The 26,619-nt window shown below is 43.8% G+C and overlaps 2 long non-coding RNA genes across 5 annotated transcripts; one reads left to right on the top strand and one right to left on the bottom strand.

Moving 5' to 3' along the window:
• Nucleotides 1–9,026: 9,026 nt before the first annotated feature.
• On the bottom strand, nt 9,027–15,184 carry LOC122829463. Of its 3 annotated transcripts, none has more exons than XR_006370357.1 (5): nt 15,086–15,184; nt 12,422–12,528; nt 11,352–11,627; nt 11,167–11,272; nt 9,027–11,031 (listed from the first exon to the last, which is right to left on the bottom strand). It is a non-coding gene; the product is annotated as an uncharacterized LOC122829463 (long non-coding RNA). The 3 variants fall into 3 exon arrangements; XR_006370359.1 differs by having other exon boundaries at nt 12,422–13,210; nt 15,086–15,145; XR_006370358.1 differs by lacking the exon at nt 15,086–15,184 and adding an exon at nt 13,057–13,133.
• Nucleotides 13,292–17,514, top strand: LOC122829464. 2 transcript variants are annotated; one of them, XR_006370361.1, is made up of 5 exons: nt 13,292–13,403; nt 13,513–14,527; nt 15,177–15,252; nt 15,326–15,413; nt 16,937–17,514. It is a non-coding gene; the product is annotated as an uncharacterized LOC122829464 (long non-coding RNA). The 2 variants fall into 2 exon arrangements; XR_006370360.1 differs by lacking the exons at nt 13,292–13,403; nt 13,513–14,527 and having other exon boundaries at nt 15,164–15,252.
• The last annotated feature ends 9,105 nt before the right edge of the window (nt 17,515–26,619 follow it).

Below are 26,619 nucleotides of genomic sequence, written 5' to 3'. Positions count from 1 at the left end.
CTTTGGCTGCAACTACCCAACAAATTACTGGTGTCTAAAGCATCTCCACATTCAAAAGGTTAAATTGTTACATTGTTTCCAGAAAGGACTAAGTTTATGATTTTAAAACATATGCACCAGTTTATGTTCCTGTTCTGAGGAGTAAGGCCATCTTTGCCATTCTTTAAGTTAAAGAATCCAAGTCATTTTAGCATCACTAGGCAGTGTGGTGCTCTGGAATCACATTTTTAATAACTTTAAACTGAAGAAAACTCATCCTGACATCAGCAGGCTGAACGCTCTCCATCAGGCCGTTAACGAACAAAGAACTGGCCGTCTTTAGGAAGGGAGACGTCCATACTTCAGACACATTTCCTCCAGGAGAGAGGAATGGGTCTGTGTGTGTGTGTGTGTGCGTGTGTGTGTGTGTGTGTGTGTGTGTGTGTGTGTGTGTGTGTGTGTGTGTGTGTGTACGTGTGTGTGCAGGCAGGTGAACTCGGCCCTGAAAGACCTCAGCTGCCCCAGGCAGAACGAGGTAGCGCCCCAGGGCAGCCATCTGCCCCACACAGGGGCACAGGAGCAGCAGCCTGCGGGGCAAAGAGGCACCAGGTGAGATGTGGGGCAACAAGCTCCCTCTGACCCAGTCATCTCCCTCTGTGGAGGGCAAACCTGGGACCCAATCCCCATGGCAACCAAATGCCCCCAACTGACTGCTCAGCATCAAGCAGCAGAGATTCAGGCTGAGCTCAAAGGGACTCAGGGGAGGCAGAGAACCACCTGACCTGTGAGCAACACCTGGGGTAAAGAGAGAGGACCAGGACCTACCAGAGCCCTGAACCCCCCCAGTACCCGGCCGGCCCGACGCACCCCCGGCAGACAGATCACCCAACCGGAGCCCAACCCTCCAGGCAAGACCAGGAAACCCCCAGGGCGTCCAGACACGGCCAGTCCCCAAAGAACCAGCAAACCCAAATCTGAACTTACAGTCCAGATCAGATTTGGTGATACATGTTGCTCTGTTCAAAGTTACATTTTATTCACTTTCAGTCCAACAATATTAACAGAAACATTATAAAAACTAATTAAACAAAATGAACATTTCTCCTGTTTTTCTGCAGAGTTGACCAGTTTATGAATGTGGATTGAAATGCGTCCAGTCAGATCCAATCTGATCACGACCGTAGATTCACCTTCCAACAGCCCATAATACTCACATTAGACATTTACTTCATTTAGTTGTATCAAAGCCATTCAAATGTTGATTATTTAGGGTTTTTTCTCAAACAGAATGAAATGTTTTAGATTTTAGTTTATGGTTCTCTAACCTGAGGCAGGCGAATTTATCTTCACCTCTGCCACCTAGTGGGCTAAACTGGTACTCCTGTCTGAAGAAAGCAGAAATAAAGTTATCTAGCCTAAACATTTCTTTATTTATTTGTGAAAATTATTATGTGATGAAAAATGTGTCATGGAGATAAACCAAAGTTTCTGTTTAGTCAGGTGGACTGCAGAAGTCTGGTGTTCAGATCGTTGCATCCTTTTCTGTGAAACATCAGTGGTGGTATCAGATCCAACTCATTACCGTCCCACTCAGACTCTCCCTCTGCTACTTTGTCTCAGTTTCAAAGTTTTCTTTCTCTGCAGGGAGTTTTATTCTCTCAGTGTCCCAATATTTCCCACAGCAGCCAAAACGTTTGCAGTCCGTAAACCTCAGGAGACTGTAAATCAACTGCTTCCATTACGCATGTAATTTATGCTCTTAAATTAAATAAGCAATCCTAACTCCAATGATGGGATCGTATTCAATTGAATTAGTGGAAGTGTTCAGCCTAAAGTGCAGGATGATTGATGAGGAATATTTTAACGAACATCTAGAAACACAATCCAGATGTTGGTGGAAAATGCAATCAAAACACTTCATCCTGTTCAAGCAGTTGCTGTGGATTTTAGAGTAAAAGCTCGTTTCTACCTGGTGGTTACAGATGTGGAGTTAAAAAGAGACAAGCCTTTCCTGAGCTCAGTCTTCCTGTAGAGGAAGCTCGTTTCACCTGCTTGTATCCAGGATCGCCTTCATTCAAGCCGTTCAATGGGAAGCTCCAATGTTTGGCTCCATCCAATCCGACCATCAACAGAGCAATCGTCCACTTCACAGCTGAGAACCACAACCACAGACTACAAACAATCATCCTGGCTCCTTTACACTGGAATGTAAAACCTTTAAAGATCAGAGAATGGACCAACAACACCAACAGAACCACATCATCCACACAAACAAAGCTGACCTTAAACTTTTCAAAGCAGAGCCTTCTCTGAAAGAAACAAGACGGAAACGTAGTGGACATGCATTCTGCCTGTATCACAAAATGACTGGATAGCACAACAACAGTATCTACAGCTAAAATACACAAAATACACCTGGATCTGGAAATGCAAACTCCCAACAGAGCCACTAAGACATTAAGAGCGCAGCAAAGATCTGAACCCTCGTTCCCTGACCGGAATGAAACCTGATAGTCCAGTAGACCCGGTTGGACTGAGGTCCAAAGCTGCAACATTTGTTCCATCTCCAGCTGCTGTGGTTCTCTTTCTCACTGCACCGAGTCCAACCAACCAAACCCTTTGAAAAACCTGTTCCCCTCCTGGCCTGTGGGGGCGCTGCACCGAGAACCACTGAAGGAAACGACATGAAAACCACTGAAGACACTGAGTTTCCTTTTCCTGCCAGCTGCTCCAGCAGTGTCCAGATCCGTCCAGATCTGGTGCTGGTACTTTCTTCAAGCATAATACCTGCATAGTTTAGGATAAAATTATAATTTATAGCAGTTTCAGAGAAAATGTGGTGGAATATTCAGTCGAGTACATCCTGTCCACAGTAACTGGCTCTGGAACCAAAATCTTTTGGATTTCCTTTCACATGGAGCAGCTCGCCTGGCTCCGTTTGTCTGTTTTTCGTCTCTCTTTTCTCCAAACTCCTGACAGAAAACAACAGTTATTGCTCAAATAGGCTCTAAATTACTGGATCTGACCTGGACCTGTGCTTTGAGATGGCATTTACTGCAAACTGGTGTTGTAAATAAGCTGAACTGAAATAAAAAGAGGAAAAACTCACATTTATTTCATAACTGTAAACTACAGGCAGGTTAACTGTGACCTTCCATGTCAGATTCAAGTGCCAGAATGAGACGCATTACATTCTGGTGAGAAAGCATGAAGATTTGTCTTGTGAAAAAGCCGACGCATCATTACAAACTGAAGACGACAGCAGAAAGTTAACCTGCTGACTTCAGGATCACATCCCAGTTCACTTTGAAAAAACAACCTTTTGTTGTTTGCATCATCTCCTGTGTGTTTGCTGTTCCTTAAAAAACCCTCAATCAATCTTTCTATATCATTTATTTTTAGCAGAAAATATCTTTAAAACTGTGCAGGAGTCACATGAATTGCTTTTGAAGAGTTTCCTCACATGGAAACCGTGCCGAGTCGCTGCAGCTCCCTGACAGTGATGCATCGGTAAAGTTCGTGATAGGTGACCTCCTCAGGTGTGTAAACGCCTCATCCTGCTCTGAAAAAACTCTCCTTATGAGCTCCAAGGTGTGTTTTTCTGCTGCAGACACGTGTGTGTGCAGAAAGAAGAACCTCTTTCAGGACGTGTATTGTGCCGAGACATGGCTGCAAAAAACTGCAGACCTGATTTAAGAGATGCTTCTAGAAACTCAATGTTCTTCTAGGTTAACACACCAGACATAAGTTTTAAGAGTTGTTATTTAGTTTAGGTGTATCAGAGGATGAATGTCAGAAATATTTACACTGTTGGCTAAATATAGCAGTAAAAAGTGAAATCTTTTGACCCTGGCTGTCGGCTCTGACTGTAAATTCAGATTAAAGTTAAATCAGAAAGATGATCCTACATGACTTCAGGTTGGAAAAATGAAAACTAGATGGCTGAAACGTGGGTGCGTGGAGTCAGAGGAAGTGAGCCGATCAGACCTCTAACCCACTGATCATGTCCACCTGCAACCAGCAGCCACACATCACTTCTTGCATAACATGTTGCATAAATCTGCTGCTAACAGCATGAGGTCGAGTGATATCGTGGGAAGTGAAAGAGCCTTGAGAACCAAAATTCATCCAAAACAGGTCCGGTCCAACCTCCGCTGAGGTCAGGTCCATAACATAAGGTTTATTTATATGCTGACGATCCGTCAGGATATTTAAGGCTTATTGGTTATACAACAAAACAAGTTCAACATGTGTTATCTGCTGCAGAGATGAAAACTCTGGTTTCTTTTTATCAACACAGACTTTCCTCATCAGGGTCATTTAATAAAATCCATTTTAATGAGATGAAAACTTCTTCCACACAAACTACAGAAAAATATAAGAGGGGTTTTGAAATTCAAGGTTGTAAAGAGAACATAATAAATAACTTCAAAGCTTCTGCTTTTACAGAACAAATCAATGAATTTTCACAGCCTGAAATAAACAAAAGCAGCAAAAAAATCGCTGCTGCTTGAATCTGAGCTGAGAAACATTTGTAAAAATATCAGTCAGTTTTCTGAGAGTTTGTGAATTTAACATTAAATCAGCAATAAAAAAAGATTTCTCTGGTCTGGTTGAAGGAGCCACTTACAGACCTCAGCATGATTTCACAGGGTCACTTAAATAATTCAATCTATTCAGCTTGTTGTACAAAAATATTTGTTGCAATCAAAATTTTATCCTGCATCGAGTACTTTTAAGTTTGGACGTTCCTGTCCTGCAGGGCCGTTTCCATGACGATATTTGGGGAACAGCATTTTTCCCTGTGAGCCAAACAGTGTTGCAGACTGAGACTTTGAGATGAGTGAAATGCTCGGCTGGTTCAGCGATGGGATGAGTGTGTGCGTGCATGTGTGCGTGGGTGTGTGTGTGTGCGTGTGTGTGTGTGCGTGTGTGCGTGTGTGTGTGTGTGTTTTGGGAACGTGAGCTTTCATTTTCGGATGCGACATTCTCCTTGGCTGCTGCTGTTCCAGACGCAGAAACAAATGTGACGCTTTAATGAAAAGCTTTCTGGGAATGTCATTGGCCTGATGGTTGCAGGAGAATCTGTGACAGCTGGAAAACAGGAGGATTCACTCTGTGGACATCCACTTAGAGAGGAAACAGGGATGGGGGGCTGCTAACAATCCAGGATGTAAAATGCAGTTGGAGGTTCTCTGGACTGTGAACAAATGTGATGCAAGGATGGCAACAGTCAGTACAACATTGCTGCTGGGTTCATTTGGTTCTGCTCTGCAGAGCGTTCCCTCTCTGACCTGCAGAGGACTGAGCTGGCCATGGCTGCAGGCGGGAAGGGAACATGCGCCCCCTAGTGGGCTGCGAGGGATCTGATCATCTCTGGGTGAGATACTTCACTACTTTCCTAATTTAATCCTGACCCGAGGATTTAATCTGCAGCTGATGGAGCTCAGACGGAGCAGAGCAGAGAGTGGATCAGACCAACACCTTCTTACCTCCAGAGTTGCTCATCAAGCAGCTCTCAGCTGCTTAAACAATCTTTTTTATTTGATAATCCCCTCATCATTGGAAGATGTTCAAAATAGATTTTCTCCCAGAGAGCTGACTAATGAATTGATGGTGACCGCTTTCACAGCTCGTAAACGTTTGACGGCACATTTGTCCCAACATGCAGGCTACACCAGACAAAACGCTGGTAATTCAGCTCCTCCTTCAGATTACTATGCTAATGTGATTATTTCTGTCCTCTTGTTCAGCAGTGATTAAGTAACGCACAAAACCGCAGCTGTCATCTCAGCACCGAGCTGATTTGATACGTGAAATACCGCACAAGTGACCGTGGCCGTTTTGCCAGAGGATGGTGATAAACCTTCGCAGGCTTCATGTCCCGGGGGGAGGAGATAAAATATATGCAAGGAAAATTGTTTTGCTACAGGAGAAAAAAAATCCCTGATCATGATGCATGCTCTGTACACAAACACACAGCGAGTATTAATTCAAGGAGAATAAATATGGAAATGAAGCCATAAAACTTAGCAGAGCTGACAATGTTTGAGTCCAATAGGTTGGAGACAAAAAGGCCACATCAGTCAGCAATTCCCCAAATATCCACTCTGAAAGTGAATCCTGGGCTGCATGCATAAACTACTGTTTGTTTTTTTGGCAGCAGAATTGAACTGAAACAAAAGAAAACAGTTTTTCTGTCGGCTGCCTGATTAAAGAAGTAAATATCAGTTCACACCTGCTCTTACAAGTTTCCATCATTATATGGAACGAATGTTTCTGCAGCCAAATTATAACCCAAACATCTCCAAAAACAAACATTCAGTAGATCCTCAGGTCACATAAATCACACGCAATCCACTTTTCACAAAGCCACTACATTTGATGCGCTTGTGGTTTAGTTGTAAAGTCACATTGGTTTAGTTTATTGTTTTTATTTATTCTAGTTTTCATTTTTGTTAAACCCACTTCCTTTCAAATTTTTAAAAATAATTGAGGTTTGATATCAGTTGCTTAGAGATCCAACAAACCACATTTGGATTTAAAAACGACCAAACTGTAAATAAAGTTAAATCAATACATGTGACAAAAACTGTGATTCAGAAATGTTTTTTCAGTGCAGATTTTCACAGCACTCTGTAACGGAGGAGCCGTCATGAGCTGGGAAACCGTCCTCTAGTAAAATCACAAACACGGTCGCTTCCGACAAAACTTTCAGCACAAAGCGCGGCGGTTCTCACGTCCATCCGATTCCCCGGTTTAGATATCCCAACAAAAACTGGTTCCGGATTAAAGCGCGGCGGGAGGTAGTCACGTGACGACGTAACGTCGTCTTCGGGACGTTTTAGTGTTTTCTATTACATTGAATATTCTATTTTTGGTTTCGATTTTTCAGTATTATGATGATTTTGTATAGTTTGATGTGGATTTTCTTGAGTTAGAATGAATTGTCTCAACTTCCTGTGGGCGGAGCCTGGAGTATGACACGTCACACCGAAGGTTCTGCTGGATTGTTCGGCCCGTTAAGGTTTTTTGTCATAACAGAGCCGCTCTACATCCTCCCACATCCATCCAACATGTTTCTGTTTTTTAACTTAGGAGAAAGTTAACTCAGTTATTTTCCTATTTTTATATGAGAAGTACCAAAACTGTTTTTAAAATTATACATGATGTTCAATTTTAATTTACTTTATATAGTCAGTACTTAGAGATTTATGACACAAATACATATATTACATTTCAATGTGTTTTTATACTATGAATTTAACCACAGCTATTAATAAATGTGGTTAAACAGATGAAACATCCTGATTGCAGATGGAGAACTTTATTTTGAAAGGCTCCTCCCAGCTCTCCAGCTTCTGTTAGCCTGAATTCTGGGTCCTTCAGTTTACTGTTGTTACAACCAGTAACACCATCTTTCAAGAATAATTACATAAATGATAACTCATCCTTCCCTCGGATGGTTCAGACTCTGTGCACTTTGTTTTTGTGTTGCTCTTAAAGGTTTTGTACATAAAACAAATCCCTGCAACTAGTTATTCACTTGGCAAAATGTTTAATTATTTTCTTAATTAATTGTCAAGATTTACACAAAATGACTTGTTCTGTTAAAAAAAGCTGTCAAAACAATTCTGTAGCCTATTTCCATTGAAGAAAGTTGCTTTACCTTTTCTGATAGTTTGCAGCTGCTGAGCTGAGAACACGTCAGCCTCTGGGGAAGTTATTCACAGAATCAGGTGTAATTAGGTGAAGACAGTATATTTTGCTTCCAGCGACATTTTCTTCATGTCATTCAGGGAAGCTGCCTGTCAGCACCTGTGACTAAAAGTAACAAGACTCCTACCTGTTCTTCTTTTCTACATTGTTCTTTACCAAATTGGAAAAAGTTGAAATAATTACAGAGTCCATCTGAGTTTAATGAAAGCTGGTTTCCACCAAACTGGACTCAACCTGAACCTTACAGCCCATCACAAAACTCTGTGTGTGTCTTTAGTTTCAGTGATGTTGGAGGAAACAATGCTGTAAAATAATCCACGTCGCCTCTCTACGAATCTGAAACTAGAATACACATCTGATCATCACAACAGCTTCAGATAAAACTGTTTATTAATATTCAAGAATTAAACGTCTTCCTGAAAAGTTACCTTCAGTTTAGTTTTGTGTTACGACAAAAGTAAGAAGATCTCTGCACTGACAGAAAAACGGACAGAAATAAAGTTTTGTGATTTTCCAGTGTTTGGTCCTCGTTATCAAGCACTGCAAAATATTCAAATTAACAAAATAATGGAATCTAAATTCTGTTTTTATTGGACAAAAAAAGTTTCCAGAAAGGAAACTTGGATTTAATGCAGATGTTTTTGTTTGTTCTGCTCATCATAAATGTGAACCGTTGGCCGTGGTCATGGTAACAGTCGAGGTAAATGAATGTGGTTTTGTGTTTTTGTTGTGTGTTATTTTCTCGTTGTCTCTTGTACCTTTTATTTCTGTGGCTCTGTAATATTTCAGGTTCACAGCAGCTTCTCCCATGAAGATGAAGGTGATTTCTCTGTGAAGTTTAGATTGTGTTCTGAAGAGCAGCAGGTCAAACCAGATGTCAGATGCATGTGGGAGTCTGATCCTGGAACCGGCGGGTTCGTCTCCCTGCTGTGGGATTTAAACCAGACCAACCTGCAGACTCACACTCATCACATCTCTTACAGTCGGAGGCTTTTAACAGTTTGTGACGAGACATGAAAACACTTCCAGGAGTAACGGCTCCTGCATGTTCTCTCCCTTCGCTGTCTCTGGTTCTGTGTTTCTGTCAGAGTGAAAGAAAACAAGCAGATATTCTGGTTCCCTCATCATCCGGCCCCGAACACGGATTCTTGGTTCTCGGAGCGAAGCACACGCAAACAAACACTCCTTTGTGCCTCGCCATCAAAGCTGTAATTGACGAGATCAGACACCTATTATCCATTCAAACAGCGACGTAAACAAGCCTCACTGCAGCGCTTGACACGTTTTAGGCTGATGAGAAGATTCTTATTTTGGCTCATGCTGTTGTTTTTACCTCTGACCCTAAAATGAGCAGAAAAGAAAGAAAGGTTTGATTCCATATTTCAAAGTAAAAAACATCCTGGGAATTGATTTTCCAGGTGTGAGCTACTAAGGATGAAACCAGATGAGAAGCGTCTGACGATCCAGAAACGTCACATCTGGTTCCAGGCACAAGTTCTTTCCTTTTTCTTTTCTCAGGTTTTTCTGGCGAGTGTTTTTCAGAAAACTAGAAGCTTCGGGGCCCAAACTTCTTCAAGGCTGGTTGAACTTCAGATTCAAATCAATCAAATGAAAGTCGTGGGAGAGAAAATAGCTGCCATCTAAAATAACACTCCAAAACCGTAGCTGCAGGAGAAAGTCTCGCTGTGGATCCAGCAGAGATCCGTTAAAGCTCAGCAGAATGCGTCCGGCTCTTCATCTACAGTCATAAGTATTCATACCCCTCAAACATCTCCTGTGTCTCACATCATAACCTCCGTGCATTACTGGAAGGAATACGATCTCTGATCTTTCAAAATCTGTAACCTGTGATGTGCATTTATATTCAGCCCCCTTTACGCTGATACTCCTAAATACAATCCAGTGGATGTTTTTCCACCTGATAGTCCGATACTAGAATCCAGAGAATCGAGTGCCAAAACACTGGGAGCGTCTTCAGAACAGAACAACTGTCTCACCTCCGTAGTTTGTTCATTTTATGGCAGCTTTATTCTCATCTGTGTGGATAATTTAAATTTAATCTAACCCTGTGGCTGGCTGGGCACCAAAGGCTGCAGATCATCCGCAGGGATCAAGCTGCATTATTTACTCTTTTCATAACTCGTCTGTTTTGTGGGTGTGTGTGAGCTGCAGGTGGAAACCAGGACCCTGAATGACCGAGTGGGAGGAGGATGGATGGATTCAGACGGAAAGAAAACAGGATCAAAACCAATCCCACATTCTGATCTACTGAAGGTTTGACAACATTAACGTCCAGAAGCCGGAGTAATTCACCGCTGAAGGAAGTTTTTATCATCAAGTCTTATCTCAAAGGGGAAATGTTCTGTTTCCTGCTTCAGAAATCCTTTTATTATTCACTGAATGGTCGTTAAAAACCTCAAAGAACCACCAGATATTCATGAATCATGTTTTCAGGGGTAAAATGCTTTAAGAGCAGCTGGGCTTCCTAATCTCATGTCGACTCGTTTTAGTTTAATTTGACATCAAATAAGAGAAACGTGAGACGGAGACATGATATCTGATATCTGAGCACAAAGAAAACTAAAAATAATTCAGGTTTTTTCATCATCAGGATGATGCTGTGGGCCCAGTTTGTTCTGACTGCAGTTATTTTAACACAAGCTTTAAGTTTTAAAATGGCTGAAACTGCAGGAGACCCAGAAACCTCACACACACACACACGCACACACACACGCACACGCACACGCACACGCACACGCACACGCACACGCACACACACACACACACACACACACACACACACACACACACACGTGTGTTTTTCATGTTATACCGTAAACTATTTCAATCTGAGTTGTTCATGAAAGTTACAGTTTAAATGATCATTTTGAATTTTGGAAAATCATTCTTGAAGTTTTTCACCAACAGAAATGAGAAACGTGATGCAAATATTTATCCAGCTCCATGAGTAGAAACCTCAAAACATCTGGATGTTTCACCATCACCCAAAAAACTTCTTCAGTTCTGGACGGGACGGGTTTGTAGTCCAAACGGGTTTGTAGTCCAAACGGGTTTGTAGTCCAAACGGGTTTGTAGTCCAAACGGGTTTGTAGTCCGAACGGGTTTGTAGTCCGAACGGGTTTGTAGTCCGAACGGGTTTGTAGTCCAAACGGGTTTGTAGTCCAAACATTCAGTAACTGCCTCTAATCGGTTCAGTGTTTGTAAATCTTAGAAAAGCTGCTCTGTTTAGTGCTGATGAAAAACCACAAGACGAGGCTTCACATCTCATCTTTAACATCACTTTGATTGGCAGGTTGGGGTTCAGTGCCCTGCCTGTGGGCACATCAACAGGTGGTGAGAGGAAGCTGGAATTGAACCCGCAACTTTCAGATTGTTTTGCAATCTGATTGGAAAAGTTGGAAATTGATTAGAAATGAGAAAATATGAAAAGGTTGAGAGTTCAAATACCTTTGCAGTGCAGGGCCTCAAACACACAGCTGCTGGTGTGAAACCCGTGGAAGTGTTGCTGTAACGTGGCATCCTGGTGAAACCTGCAGCTTTCTCCTTATTTTAGCTAAACAGAAACAAAACGACTCTGTTCTAATGAAACACGGACTGGAGCTGCAAAGCTACCAAATTAGAAACTCACTCACATCTGAAGCAACATGAAGCGCTCTCATGTGGCTCGGATTTCAAACATGGATGAAAATACCTTCAACAAACTTCCAGAAGATCTTAGAGCGGCTTCAACACCTCCCACTTTTACACCAAATCAAAGTTTCCCACGGAGCCACATCTGCAACTTACTGTGTTTGTTTTGTGCCGAGTGTTTGAGTGAAGTGTGTCGACTGAATGAAGCCGCCTCTCTGTCATGCTGCCCATGCTGAGCGGCTTCAAACAGAAAACAGCTCTGGAGCCAAAAGGAGCAGCTGAGGAAACAAATTTAAATCCTGTTAATCGGATTAAAAAGTCAACTGAACATCCAACAAGACAAACAACACTGAAGGTTTGTTTACCGAGTCGGTTTGAATTGAGATCAGATTTATAGATTGGCTGCTGTGTTTGGATGGAGAGAAAGAATATTCCCAGAAATCAGAGGGACGAGATCTACATGATTCCTCTGGACCACAGCAGCTGATCCTCAACCAGAACCACCGAACAGATCACAGCGTGGCACAAAACGACAAGGAAGAGGTGCTTCTAACAGATATTCAATCTAAAGTTGGACGTTTCCCAGATTGTAAATTATTATCTGGTGATTTAACCGACTAAAACAGAAAACATTGAGCCTGATTTAATGTCTGAGGTTGAAAAAAAAGGTTTTGTTTCAGTAGAACCAGCAGACCGCCGCCCGTCTTCAGGCCTTTCTGTGAAGCAAAGCTCCAAATTATTTATGGAGTTTCCTCCTGTTAGTGGATTTTCCATAGAGCAGGTCTGAAATATTCAGAAACGCTGACAAATGGAGGCAAAATTTTTTTTGACAGACTATTGGCTGCTGTTGGCAAAGCAGCCAATCCTGGAGCACCATTCACTTTCCTTGGTGCTGATTGGCTGAAAACAAAGAGTTTAAGTAAGGAAGACTGTAGATGTTAACTTCTGCAGGAAGAAATGGTTTAATCTGAACATATCAATCCGCTAAACTAAGAAAAGTTTTTTCTTTAAGAGCACAGAAGGTAATGATTTAACTAGACCGCAGCGTATTGATTCAAACTGCCTTACTGACCTGACAGGAAGGAGTCAGACAGGAGAACATCGCAGATATCGTGGACGACTTTAAAGTTTGTGAAGTAATTATCACCTCAGTCCAGCATTAGTAGAAGTTTCACACGTCTGCCCACAAAAACAAGCAGATTAGATCAGAGTAACGATCAGATCCAACACCGCGCTTCTGAATGCGTGTGATGGAAATGATATTTCAATTACACAATAAGCTTATCTTTCCTTTCTTCAACTGCATCTCATAACGGCCTATTATCCACGGCTTTTCATGCTTGATTACTAAATAGGATTTCAAAGCTTTGCAGGAGTTTGCCAGCAGCTTCAAATGAGGCAGAGAATTGAGAATTGATTTGTTATTGAGCAAAGAAACCAGCCCTCCCCAGAACCTCCCCTCCCACGTCTCCCGGATCCGATGGAGCAGCACCGTTCCCTCGGATGTACTTGACAATTTTATCCAAGGCTGTCATATTTCATTGGAGTTGTTTTTCTGCAGGAAACAAAGAAGCGGTGGCCCAGGTTTGCTCTCTGTTGGTTTTGAGATGCAGCAGTGAATTCTCTCTTTGTGAGGGAAGAAGGAAAGCGTAGCGGTGCAGACAGATATTTAAGTCCCTTGGCGCCTTCATAAAACCTCGTACACACCAGCATCTCACAGCCATGCCTGTTCCCACACAAACACTGAGACGGAGCTGCAGTCACTTCCTGCTCAGGCGCCGTGGAGCTGATTGTAGGCAGCCGTCCCAACGCAGAGCGAGCCGGACTCAGAACAATGCAGCGGTTCAGCTCCACTCTGTGGCTAAAACACCACAAGAAAAAGCATCAGATGCTGATTGCCTCAAGCTCCCTTTTATTAGGGAGCCGCGCACCTGCCTCCTCGCTCATCTGCCAACACAGGAGGACAAAACATCAGCTGTGCACAACGGGGAGAAGATTTCTACCAGAGGCCAACGGTTTTCCCTTTCTGTGTAAACAGAGCACAATGCCTCATGGTGATCATAAAAACATGCAATGTTTTCACATCTTCTTTTAAACATCTGAGTGAATAAACCACCAACCAAACAAAGACTAACTCTGTTTGGTTTTGTCCTTGCAAAACAGAGGAGGGAAATTCTCAGATCGATTCTAGTTGGTAGCAGAACGGCAGGAGAGATGAAATCCCCGAGACCTGCTGAAGGCTGGATGACGGCGGACATGCGTCTTCAGTGATGCCAACCGGGAAGGTTGGAGGTGATGACAGGAGGACAGGACAGGACAGGAGCTGAAGGTCACCGAGTTTAAGACCTTCAGTCTCTGTGGGAGGCCTGGTGTGGACGGAAAACTGTCAGATTCATGTGGGTTTTAGTGAGAAATGAGAGTTAATCGTCTTTCCATCGATGAGATGATGCATCAGCACCACATCGTACTTTACATTTATCCAGAACAAATAATTTTATTAACCTGTGACTTAGAGGGATTTTCTTTTTGCAGATTTGCTCAGCTGTGTGAGTTGTTGTCAGTTTTATGAGGCTGAAGTAAAGTATGACAGGAAGACCTGCAGCTAAGTTAGCGGCAGGAATATCCAAATCAAATGAGGGTAGAGATGCTGTCAGGGCCGATGAATTTCTGCTAGAAGATGACTGATGGGAGTTTGAAAGACGAAGTGATGTTGGAGGTAAAGATGATGAAGAAGTTGAGGATTTCCTGCCTCAGAGAGACGAAGCACAAAGAGCAGTTGGCTGTCAGACATCTGGATCTTTAAATGAAGGAGTTTTACTGAAACCTTCCTCACTGAACCAACTGATTCCTTTGTGCCATAAACAATGTGTTGCTTTGGTGCAAAAATCCCGTAAAAGGAGCCGTTAAACGGGGAAACATGCAGAAAGAAGTCATTTTTTAGCTTCTTATAGTTTTTATTCATCATTCACATTAATGTGTCCTGCAGTGGAAATGTGAAACTCTTTGTTGCACATGTTTAAAAAACGATTTCCACCGAGAGTCAGACGTGACTCTGTTGGAGCAGAGTGTGACCCCAAACCAGAACCAGAACCAGAACCAGAACCAGATGAAAAGGACAAGAATCAGAACCAACATCCAGAACTTCATGATGTTCTGCATATTCAGGTATTGATACCAAGTGAGTACAGAGCCAATATCATTAATACGGAAATACTGATAATTTATTTATCATCAGACCTCTGACCAAAATCACATCTGACCATAATGAGCAGAAAAGATAGAAAAACAAAAATACATTTGGGAACAAGAGACTGCAACAAAATACAAAGACAAAATCTCAAGAGAGAATCAGAAACTAAAGATACTAAATTTGGAATCAATATTATCAATATTTTGTAACTTTCCATCCAGCTGTTCTTTATTATCTTCAAACTTTGATGAACTGAAGCAACGTAGGAAAGAAGATTGTTAAAACTAAACTTTAGTGCTGCTAACCTGAAGCTAACCTCAGATGCTAACCTGAAGCTAACCTCAGATGCTAACCTGAAGCTAACCTCAGATGCTAACCTGAAGCTAACCTCAGATGCTAACCTGAAGCTAACCTCAGATGCTAACCTGAAGCTAACCTCAGATGCTAACCTGAAGCTAACCTCAGATGCTAACCTCAGATGTTAACCTGAAGTCCAGCAGTACTTTCTATGCTGATGGTTGTTGAACGGTGGCTTTATCCACTCACCTTAAGACTCAGCCAGAGTCAGATTATTAAGTCCTGGAGGTTTCCACTGAGGGTGCACTTACTTTCTGGAGTGTGCATGTTTAATTGGCAGGACGCCGAATCCCCAGAGGGGTGAAATCAGATTAGTAATGAAATCCTCTGGCAGGAGTCACACATCATCTGTTCAGGTAAATTGCGAAACGATTCCTTTGGCAGCGCTTCGACTTGATATCCTGACTGATTCAATCTTCTTTTTCCCAGCTAACAAAGGCAGGAAAGCCTGGGGAGGGAAAGCTTCTGTAGCATTGTGCAGCGCTGAGTGTGAGGAAGATGGTTAAAGGCGGCGCAGGTAATTGTCTGCAGAATGTGTCGGCCTGTGGCTAAACGGGTCCATCAGGCAGGCGGACGATTGTTGTGCACAACTATTGTTGTCCCGTTTCTCATTCCGCCTTCGACGCCGGAGACTTCCCTCTGCATTTAACCGCAGAAATGGGAAGAGCCAAACTTATCTCCCATTCATCCACGTGACTGTTTATGAATGCAAAAACAAAAACACAGTTTCAGCCTCACTCTGCTTCCCTGATTCAGGAAAATGAATAACTGGGCAGATAAAGAGCAAACTGACTCACCAGAGTCTCCCAGAGTCCTTCGTTCGTGCACATTTAGTAGATCTTTATTTTAAAACTATCACAATAAATTACACATTTCTTTGCCGTTTACTGTAACTTTGCAATAATTTGATTAAATTCAGTTTATTTATATAGCAGCAATTTACAACAAAGATCATCTCAGGAACTGACCCAGCAGTGCTTAATGAAAAATAAAAACTTAACATCAGGGGACGGAAAACGTTTAGTTGATGAATTATTATTAAAATAACAAAACAAAAACATAAAATTAACAGTTTTAGAAATAACAGCAACTCATGCAAATTGGAGAGTAGCAGGAGAAGAAAGTGACTTTAGTCTGTTATTCATATTGATTATCAGTGACGTGCGGTGAGGTTGATAGCTGGCGAGGCACTGACGTCATCAGAATCAGATTTGCAAATAGATGCATAGATTGACAGCAGTTTACAGGTTATGTTTCACTTCTGCATCCTTACACATACAAACTGTAGCTCACAAAACACACATTTCCTTAAAAAACAAAACAAAAAATCACTATCTCTATTATAATCTATCGCTGCACTTGACTTGCTTCCCGAATCGTTTAGCCTAGCTCGCTGTCACTTACTCGGCAGTTGAGGAGTGAACAAGACGAACGTCTGGGATCTTGAGCGCCCCCTGCCATGAGGCAAGAGAACTGCCTGCCTCACCTCGAACCTGTTCTCTGCCGTTTATAATCGCTCATTACACGAAACACGTTACACAAACACAGTTGGTGACAAAAAGCACTGTACATTATATACATAGGCTAAATTATTGGAAATAAGTTCACATATTAAATTTGTTTAAACCATTTTATTGACGCCGTACAGCAACATGCTCTCTCCGCTTAGCAGCCAGCGCAGAGCCAGGGGTTGCGCAATCCAAGGTGAGGCAGAGCTGCTGCCTCACCTCACCGCATCGCTTCCAAGCATTTGAATGGGAAAATAAGAAAATTCAGCGATTTTGAACAAATAAAAATTGAAATTGGTGAAGCTACATGAAAAATAAATATTTTTTAGTACAAACCACCGGATGAATATAACAATTTAAATGACTTTATGATTATATATTTTCTTTCTTTCCATGATGGCTGGTGAGGCACTGCCTCACCTGCCTCCCCTGACCGCACGTCACTGTTGATTATATTTTTATCTATAACTTTATTGTTCCGTGTACAGAAACAATAAAGTTATTTCTGTTCACTTCTGTGCTCCTCCGTCAGGCCCATGGGGTCCGGACCAGAACGGACCGGACCAGGGCTTCGGGTTCTGCTCCTCCGTCAGGCCCCTGGGGTCCGGACCAGACCGGACCAGGGCTTCGGGTTCTGCTCCTCCGTCAGGCCCCTGGGGTCCGGACCAGACCGGACCGGACCGGACCGACCAGGGCTTCGGGTTCAGACAGGAAGTTTGAACCTGAAGTTCTGGTAAACGCTCCATGAGAGGAAATCCCATTTTCACGAGTGACTTCCTGTTCTTCCAAACACGGCGGGCCGGTCGGCTTTCACTTACACTGATATGGAAATAAATCTGGGTCACATCCGGAACATTAAATCGGGCTGAAACTGTAAATGTAAAGTTGTATTTTTTCTGTCTTTAAAAATAGAGGAGCTTCATTTTTCTTGCATTTATTCCAAGATATTGATATTCAGCCAAAACGCAGCGTTGGTCTGAATTTTCAGGGCTTATCATAGACTGAATGCAAATGTCCTTCACGGTTCTTTGTGTGTTCATGGAGCAGTCAGCCATTACAGAACTTCTCCCATTATTTACATAAGTCAAGGGAGGCTGCATGTAAAAAATAAAAAAGTAAAATCTCTGGATTTAAAGTGTGAAGCCGTTTATTCTCTCTGTGGAAATGGTGGACAGACTCTGCTGTTTCTGGAGAAGCTCCACTTCACTTAAACGTTTAGCGAACAGCGCTCTGCAGCGCCGACCTGCTGGTGAAAGTCTGAACAATTTGTGTCCAGCATGTGTGGGGTCTGCAGAGCAGTTGGTGCTCTTCTCCTGATGGTTCTGTTGATAATGCCGTCATTTCAAGCAAAAGGAGCCCCAACCAAAGATTTAGTGAATAGAAATAAACAGAAACATAAAATATCATTTTTATTGATATTTTATTTTAAAATCCTCTAGAAGAATCAGCAAAGTATCGTGCAGTTAAGGCTTAAATATTTCACTCTATTGAACTTCTTCACGATGCTCTAAACTCCTGAGCTGTACTGGTACAGGTCCGGTCAGGTCTGGGGTAAATCAATGCAGCGATAATCAGTATTTATACTGAAAAAATCAGAGTCTGAACAGCAGGTTGATTTATCGCCTGTTGGACTCCAGAGTTTTTGTACGTTGGGTCTCTGACAGCAGATTCGTCCAGAGACCAACCACCTGTGAAGCTCTGCTCTCGCTCTGTGAAGTATCACTCTGGACACTTTAATGGACTTTCTTAGCAGGATTTTGGGTATTAATTTCACAGTTTGTTGCTGCAGGAGGATCTCATTTGTTCAGGACAAACATGGCTGCTGTGACTCTTTGACTCAGAGACGCTACAGAAAGTCCAGTTTGCTGCGGAGCTAATTGTCCCTGAAATGCTGCAGGCTTTCATAGTTTCTTATGCCAAATAATATTTCTCTCCTGTTCAACAGATTATGAGTTCACAGAGGAGCTGTGCCTGATGAGGCGTTAAAAATAAGTGGATTTGGGGTTTTTTAGAGTCTCCTGCCATCTTCCATGATACAGATGGATGAATATAATGCTGTCATATCGGGACAAAAGTTGGACTTCAGGACTCAGTGTTAACTCAGGCTGGTTTTTTAAATATCACTGGATGGAGGGAAGAGAAGGGAGTGCAATCACCTTCCTGATTGGATTAGAAAGTGTCGCCCGGCTGATTGAGGGAAGCGGAAAGCGGGGCAGGACCTGCTGCTTCGGATCACATTAATTCTGCTTTAAGTGTTTCAGCCTGCAGCTTAGCTAACGCGTCTTCCCGGGAACGCCATTAATACGGGATGTCTACTTGTTGCCTGGAACATCCCAGCGTGAAGGCCTGCTGCGGCTCTGTGGCTGATTAGTAGCTGCGTTCGGCGCCTCACAATGAGCTCAAGGCCGCAGCGCCGCTCCTCAGGCGCAGCTTTATTAAAACTCATTAGCAGCAGTTATCTCGTTAGAGTGGCCTGCATGTACACACTGCAGTGAAGTCTGACTGCAGAGTTCAGATCAACAACAAGTCTGTTCTTTAAATAAATATTCAGTTTACAAACTACATTTGGCTAATTAAATATTTAATTAACAAGCTAAATACTTAACTAATTATTCAGCCTTTTAAATAAATATTTAGTTTGCAATCTATACATTTAGCCCCAAATGAAATATGCATCTAGCTTGCTAAAGATTTATCAGGTAAATATTTGGTTTGAAACTGTGACATTTATGAATGAAAGTATGACATGGTGAAAATATAAAAACACGTTTTTTTCTCTTATGAAAGGCTGAATATCCTAAATTAATTAATTTTAATTAATTTAATTTTAATTTTGACTGGGTAACTTCCCAGACGGTATAGTCAAAGCATCGGGCAAAACAGCTGCTGAGCCTAATTTTGGTTCAACTGAATAACAAGAAAAACTCTGTGGGCTGCATGTGTGTGTGTGTGTGTGAGTGTGTGTGTGCGTGTGTGTGTGTGCGTGTGTGCGTGCGTGTGTGTGTGTGTGAGACAGAGAGAGAGAGAGGTGGGGTCCGAGCTCTGAACAGGGATCAGGATCTTCCTGACAGGACTGTCTCTGATGCTGGACAGTAAAGAGTCCAATCGGCTCAAATTGGACCTCAGGGAGTTCTCAGCCAGTTAAGGGTGTGGCCGACCCGTCAGTCAGGAAGCTTCTGGAAACAGAACCAGAACCAGGCCTGGAGGGAGCAGACAGCAGAGGGTCACTCTGACTCACCAGGTTCCTGCAAAGCTACTTTTAGCCCAGTAGAACGGAGAGAAACAAGTTTGTCCTGAACGTAGCACAGAACAGAGCCAGAATCTGCTAAACCCGACTGGACCCAGACCCGACTGGACCCAGACCCAACTGGACCCAGACCCGACTGGACCCAGACCCAACTGGACCCAGAGCCGACTGGACCCAGACCCAACTGGACCCAGACCCGACTGGACCCAGACCCAACTGGACCCAGACCCGACTGGACCCAAACCTAACTGCACCCAACTGGAACCAAACCTGACTGGACCCAGTCGGGTCTGGGTCCAGTCCAACCGACCGACCCGGTTTAGAAACGTTTAAATATCTGCCAAGAGAAGCACATGTCTGTCGGTGAATACAGGGCGGGGAAATAAAACGCTTGCCTTTAAAACCTGAAGTGGGCGGAGCCCCCTTGGGTTGCTAGGTAACAGGGCAGCGTGACCCAATAATGGAGAGGCTTTTGAAACGGCTTGTTTTCCAAACCCGATCTTCTGGTTTTGAGTTATTGGACTAGAATAATAGAGACACAAATGGAAATCTGTCTTTCTGTTTGTTTTTATTAAAAAGTTCATCCTGTCCAATAAATCTGAGCCTTTTGAGAGAACATCCTGAAGAAGTGGACGTGATGCCACAGTTTTCAGAAAGTGCTGCCTGTTTCTGGAGAATCTGTGCATCAGCATAAATTGGATCTTAACCTGGATTAATTCCTCAGGCAGCCGTTCGATAGGCTCAGGGTTCAGTCAGAGGTCATCTATCCTCTTATTTTCTGGACTTTAAAAGAAAAACATCCATCCTTAGGCACTGACTGTTTGCCCTTTCTGCCCTCAGCTTCACCTTTTCTCCCTCCACTCATTAAATCCTTTCCTCTCACATCAGTTTCTCCCCATTAGCTCTCAACTGGCCTCTGGAACTTTCTTAACTCAAAAAGTCAAAAGTTCTGTCGTCTCTCTCCTCCTCTTCTCTTCCTTTCTTCCTCTCTTTCTTTAATCTCCCTCTCCGCCCGTCTGCTGCATCCCGCCGCTCACAGGAGACACTTGCACCAGTTTTAATTCTTCTTGATCTCGCGGCCGACTCCCCCTAATTCTCTAGCAGATTTCTGTGCCTGCAGGACAGATTCTCACAGTCACAACTTGGTTCTGTCACATCTTTTATTATTTACATTTTGGATACACTGAATGTAATATTTGTGATGCAATAGAATTTCTGATTCTTCAAATCGGCCATTGGCGAAAATGATGGGGGTCTGGAGCCAAACGCAACGCAGAGGCACAAAAATCCTGTTGATCTGATTGTCCGTTTGTCCGTCCATCAAGGGTTGGGCTGCAGGAACACCAGTCTAACTGGAGAAGGCCAGTCCTCCCTCTGGCCCGGTACCCCAAACTCCTGAAGAACCACAGGACTCCCCAACGGAAACGGTCAAATACCTGCAACGGTCAAGTCCACAAAACGCAGGTACACTGGTTGGTTGGACCTCCAGGACCTCCAGGACTCCCAAAGATCCCCCAGGACTCTCCAGGACTTTCCAGGACCCCCAGGATCCTGCTGTGGATAGAACAGGTCCAGTGAGTCACAGCCAGAACAAAAACTACACTGGTTCTCCTGAATCCAAGGTCCAACTCTGACCCGACAGTCTGATGAGTTGCTCTCCATCAACTAAAACTTTAGTAGTTTGACTTTTTTAAAAAGGTTTTGTCAGACCCGGGTTTGACAGGAAAGCAGCTTATGAGAAAGTGAAAAGACATGCAGAGATCATCGGGCCAGGACTCAAACCCATGAATATTATGAGTCCACGCAATGAGGACTCAAGCTTCACCCTGCACCACCGGTACCTATTGGTAGCTATCTGTAGCTATCTGTAGCCATCAGTAGCTATCTGTAGCCATCGGTAGCTATCTGTAGCCATCGGTAGCCATCGGTAGCCATCGGTAGCTATCTGTAGCTATCTGTAGCCATCAGTAGCTATCTGTAGTCATCTGTAGCCATCGGTAGCCATCGGTAGCTATCTGTATCAATTGTAACTATCTGTAGCTATCTGTAGCTATCTGTAGCTATCTGTATCTATTGGTAGCCATCGGTAGCCATCGGTAGCTATCGGTAGCTATCAGCTCTTGGTCCTCCAGGCCACAAAGTCCTGACTCCTCCTTCAGGTTGACAGCATCCCTCCTTTCTGTCGCCCAGCAGGTTTGAGTGTTGATCTGATTTCATTCTGATTTTATGAAATGATGTTCCACGTAACCACAGTAGAACGAGTTCAAGCTCAAATCGGGTGATTAAAACATTCATTTCTGCGCAGAATGAATGTTTTAAGGATTTTTCGTGGGTTTCGGCTGATTTAAGTCACATTGTGCAATTAAAATGTTCACTTTATCCAGACTGAGATAAATATTGCATATTGAGCTGATTATGGAACAGCTTCATCAGAGTGTTTTTAATAATCAGAGGCGGTGGATGACTCTGACTCTCTGTGCGCTTGAATCTGCTACACTGGTCACACTGACAAACAGCTTCTGAAAACTCGTCTGAGGTGCAGAAAGCCCATCAGACGGTCTCAAGTGAGACAATTATAAGTTCTATCTGAGAATTTGCCGCCTGTCTGGTGGCGTACCGAGTCAAGCTCCGGGTGGTGTGTGATTGTGCATCACAGCCATAAACACGCCTTGCACTGCTGAATAACTAACCATCTGATGCGAAATGACGTTTTTTTAGATAAGAACAAATAGGGTCCTCTCCCGTCGCCCTGCAACCCGACACACTCAGGTCCTGCCTGGTTAAACTGTCCCAACTTCTGGGAGCTGATTTCCAATTGCTGCTGTGAGCTTCCAGTGGGAGTGTGGAAAGGTTAATGAATTCAGCGGTGTAAGGCCCCGCTCCCCTTCCAGTGGGCAGAGAGGGCCGGGCAGCATGCTGATGAGGGCCAGCTCCACAGGAGGCCGTCGCTGCCCCCTGAAGGTAGAGGCCTGCAGCTGCAGCGCGTCTCCAAGAGGCCAATAAACAGCAGCTTGGCTGCTGACACTCATTTACATTTCTGCTCTTTGGGTGAATAATTACAGATTAGTAAAGAAAGCTGGGTGGCTGATTTGTTTTAAAGCTTAATAAGTGAAACAATTATACCCAGTTTAGATAATTGTGAAAAATATTTACAGTCAGCATTACCGGCACAGCTGGAATAAACAAACAGAAATGTGACATTTACATATTTCATCACAGGGATTGGGCAATTTATTTAATTTATTGGTGTCAAATGCAATTTAACAGAAGATTAAAATTGTAAACACACATTGGGGTTACAGTAGTGAATTTCTAGTAAGAAAATATGAAAAACAAAGTACTTTATATTCAAATTAAATTAGAAAACCTTTTAAATTTTTACTCTGTCAACTCAAGGAGTCAGAAAAAAAATATGCTTTTAATTAAATTCTGACACAAATGTATTTATGTTATAAATATCCTGAACTGTCTTCATATTTTTAAACAGGGTGACGTGTTATGAAATGTATGTGCAGCATTTCTAATCCTCTTGTCCATCAGGCTGCTTTATAACAACAGATAAATAAACTGAAATCTTACAGGGAACTTTCCAGAACCTCTGGACCTTTCGGTTCTGTGCCACCGGGTTGTGAAGATCCTCACAAATATCCAGAAAACCAAACGACGGGTTGCAGGAAGTATTTCAGGTTCTTCTACTGGATCATGTGACGTCTGTAGAAACAGCCAGTAGATTCTGGAAAAGCATCCCGACTTTCACTGAAAACTGAAAACAGTTTTCTGAGAATGTAAATCCTAAATGTCTGGAAGTTTTTCTGTTGGTGAAGGATTTTTATAGAGCAAATCTAAAATACTCAGAATTTCACACATTGGTCCAATCTGAGTTTTTATGAAATGTTTTCTTTGTCATCCATTTTCATTTCGTCTCTCATTCATTTAATCTGTTTTTGAAACCTTCCCTGCTGGTTTTGGGTCGTTACTGAAGTTGTTTGTGTCTCTGATCCAGTTTCAGGTGAAAACGTCTGGAGGTGATTCTGGAGGCTTCGGTCTGTTGACCTGAAACATGAAGGACAGGTCGGCCCTCGGCGCCGGGCGGAGGTGACCCGTCCTCCACCGGCCCTCGGCGCCGGGCGGAGGTGACCCGTCCTCCACCGGCCCTCGGCGCCGGGCGGAGGTGACCCGTCCTCCACCGGCCCTCGGCGCCGGGCGGAGGTGACCCGTCCTCCACCGGCCCTCGGCGCCGGGCGGAGGTGACCTCGCCTCACCGCCTCGGCGCCGGGCGGAGGTGACCCTGCCTCCTCCGGCCCTCGGCGCCGGGCGGAGGTGACCCGTCCTCCACCGGCCCTCGGCGCCGGGCGGAGGTGACCCGTCCTCCACCGGCCCTCGGCGCCGGGCGGAGGTGACCCGTCCTCCACTGGCCCTCGGCGCCGGGCGGAGGTCCCCCGTCCTCCACCGGCCCTCGGCGCCGGGCGGAGGTGACCCGTCCTCCACCGGCCCTCGGCGCCGGGCGGAGGTGACCCGTCCTCCACCGGCCCTCGGCGCCGTGTTTCGGGTCGTCTACCTGCTCCCTCAGGTAGACAGCAGGAACTGAGCTGACACATTTTGCTGGCCCACTTTCAGGGGTTTTTTTACATCTGTCTTCGGTTTTCAGTGAAAACTTTCACCCATATAAAAACCTTTATTATGACTGAACTTTGACCCCAGTAAACAAAACGACAGGAGGACGTTTCCCTGTTTGTGTCTGTTTGGATCTTATCAATGAATGTTTCCACATGGTGGAAGAAGATTAGAAATGCTTTTTGACTCTTTTCTTTAACATGGAAGTGGAAACCAGATCTGTGATTAAATATTTAATGGAAAGTTTCATATTAATCTCTAAAGATTGGAGGTAAAATTGACCACAAAAAATGTAAACAAATGAATAAAAGCTGATTGTTGAAGCTGGGGTTACTGAGATATTAAAGAAATTAAGCAAACATTGAAATGAATCATTATTACTTTTATGACAATGAATACATATTTTAATGAGAAATAAATGAAGGGAAACTAATATTCAGCCTGTTATAAATCTGCATTTAGGAAAAATCAATCAACTCATTTATAGTTTATAAATAATGATAGATAATGTTCTTTTATTAGTTTCTTTTATTAGTTTCTTTTTCCACATTAAACATTTCTGTATGAGGACTGTGTTGGTCGCTGCAGCCATGTCTGATGAAAGTGGATCTTTCATTTAGGAAGTAAATTTTCCACCCTGACACAAAACTTGTGTTGCCATATTTACAAAGGATTAGACAGGAGGCGGAGCGGCGCTGCGTCCTCCGCCTGGTAATCTGGTGCAGCAGCACCTGCAGCCAGAAAGGCAGATAAACGCAGCGCCTCGGAGAGAAACCGTTTAAACTCGTCCCTGTTTGCTCAGATATCTGCATGAGAGACGAGTGGAGGATTTGTGTTTGCTGCAACTCGAGCTGCATCTCAACAGCCTGACAGGAGGAGCCGGAGAGCCGGAGAGGGACCTGAACCAGCGACCAGAAAGAACCTCCCAGCAGGCTGCATGTTTCTGCCCTCACTCCCCCAGCACACACACACACACACGCACGTACACACACACGTACACACACACACACACACAGCCGACTGCTTGTAAATCACAGCCATGCACATGCAGCTCTGTGCCGAACCGCAGCCGGTCAACGCTACATCAGGTGGAAGAAAATCCAATTTATTTGATTGGGATATTGTTTGCATAGCAGGCGCAGCAGCTATTACCGCCATGATTAAAACAATCAGTCCAAACCGATCCAGTGGAAGCCAGCAGAGCAGAAACCACATTACTGGAAGCTGAAGAGATGTTTAACAATGCATCTTTGCAATGAGGTTGTTTTAATTATTTTTTATGTCGTTCCGACACGAAAACATCAAAACAGGATAAAATATTCCTGTCCACGAGAAGCCATTCACAGAGAGCTCGAGCTAAGAGATGATATTCCATCATAATATTATGACTTTTATGGAAAACCAAATCGGAATTATGGCTTTAGAAAAACTCATCAAATTAGCAGCAAGAAATATTTTAAATTGTTTCAAATAAAAAATGTTCATTGTCAGAAGAAGAAGATCAGTGGCTGTTTCACAAACGTTACTTCTGGTTCAGAGTCTCTGCAGTGGGAACCCAGCCGTCTTTGTCGTTCCCTGACTCTGTCGTTCCCCAACTCTCCTTCGTTCCCTGACTCCATCGTTCCCTGACTCTCCATCGTTCCCTGGCTCTCCATCGTTCCCTGACTCTCCTTCGTTCCCTGGCTCTCCATCGTTCCCTGACTCTCCTTCATTCCCTGGCTCTCCATCGTTCCCTGACTCTCCTTCGTTCCCTGACTCTCCATCGTTCCCTGACTCTCCATCGTTCCCTGACTCTCCATCGTTCCCTGACTCTCCATCGTTCCCTGGCTCTCCATCGTTCCCTGACTCTCCATCGTTCCCTGACTCTCCATCGTTCCCTGGCTCTCCATCGTTCCCTGACTCTCCTTCGTTCCCTGACTCTTCTTCGTTCCCTGACTCTCCATCGTTCCCTGACTCTCCATCGTTCCCTGACTCTCCATCGTTCCCTGACTCCATCGTTCCCTGACTCTCCATCGTTCCCTGGCTCTCCATCGTTCCCTGGCTCTCCATCGTTCCCTGACTCCATCGTTCTCCAACTCTCCATCGTTCCCTGACTCTCCATCGTTCCCTGACTCCATCGTTCTCCAACTCTCCATCGTTCCCTGACTCTCCATCGTTCCCTGACTCTCCATCGTTCCCTGGCTCTCCATCGTTCCCTGACTCTCCTTCGTTCCCTGGCTCTACATCGTTCCCTGACTCTGTCGTTCCCCAATTCTCTGTCATTCTCCAACTCTCCATCGTTCCCTGACTCCATCGTTCCCTGACTCCCCATCATTCCCTGACTCTCCATCGTTCCCTGACTCTCCATCGTTCCC

Source organism: Gambusia affinis, linkage group LG04 (assembly GCF_019740435.1).
Source record: "Gambusia affinis linkage group LG04, SWU_Gaff_1.0, whole genome shotgun sequence".
Classification (NCBI taxonomy): domain Eukaryota; kingdom Metazoa; phylum Chordata; class Actinopteri; order Cyprinodontiformes; family Poeciliidae; genus Gambusia; species Gambusia affinis.
This window is presented reverse-complemented; position numbering and strand designations above follow the sequence as displayed.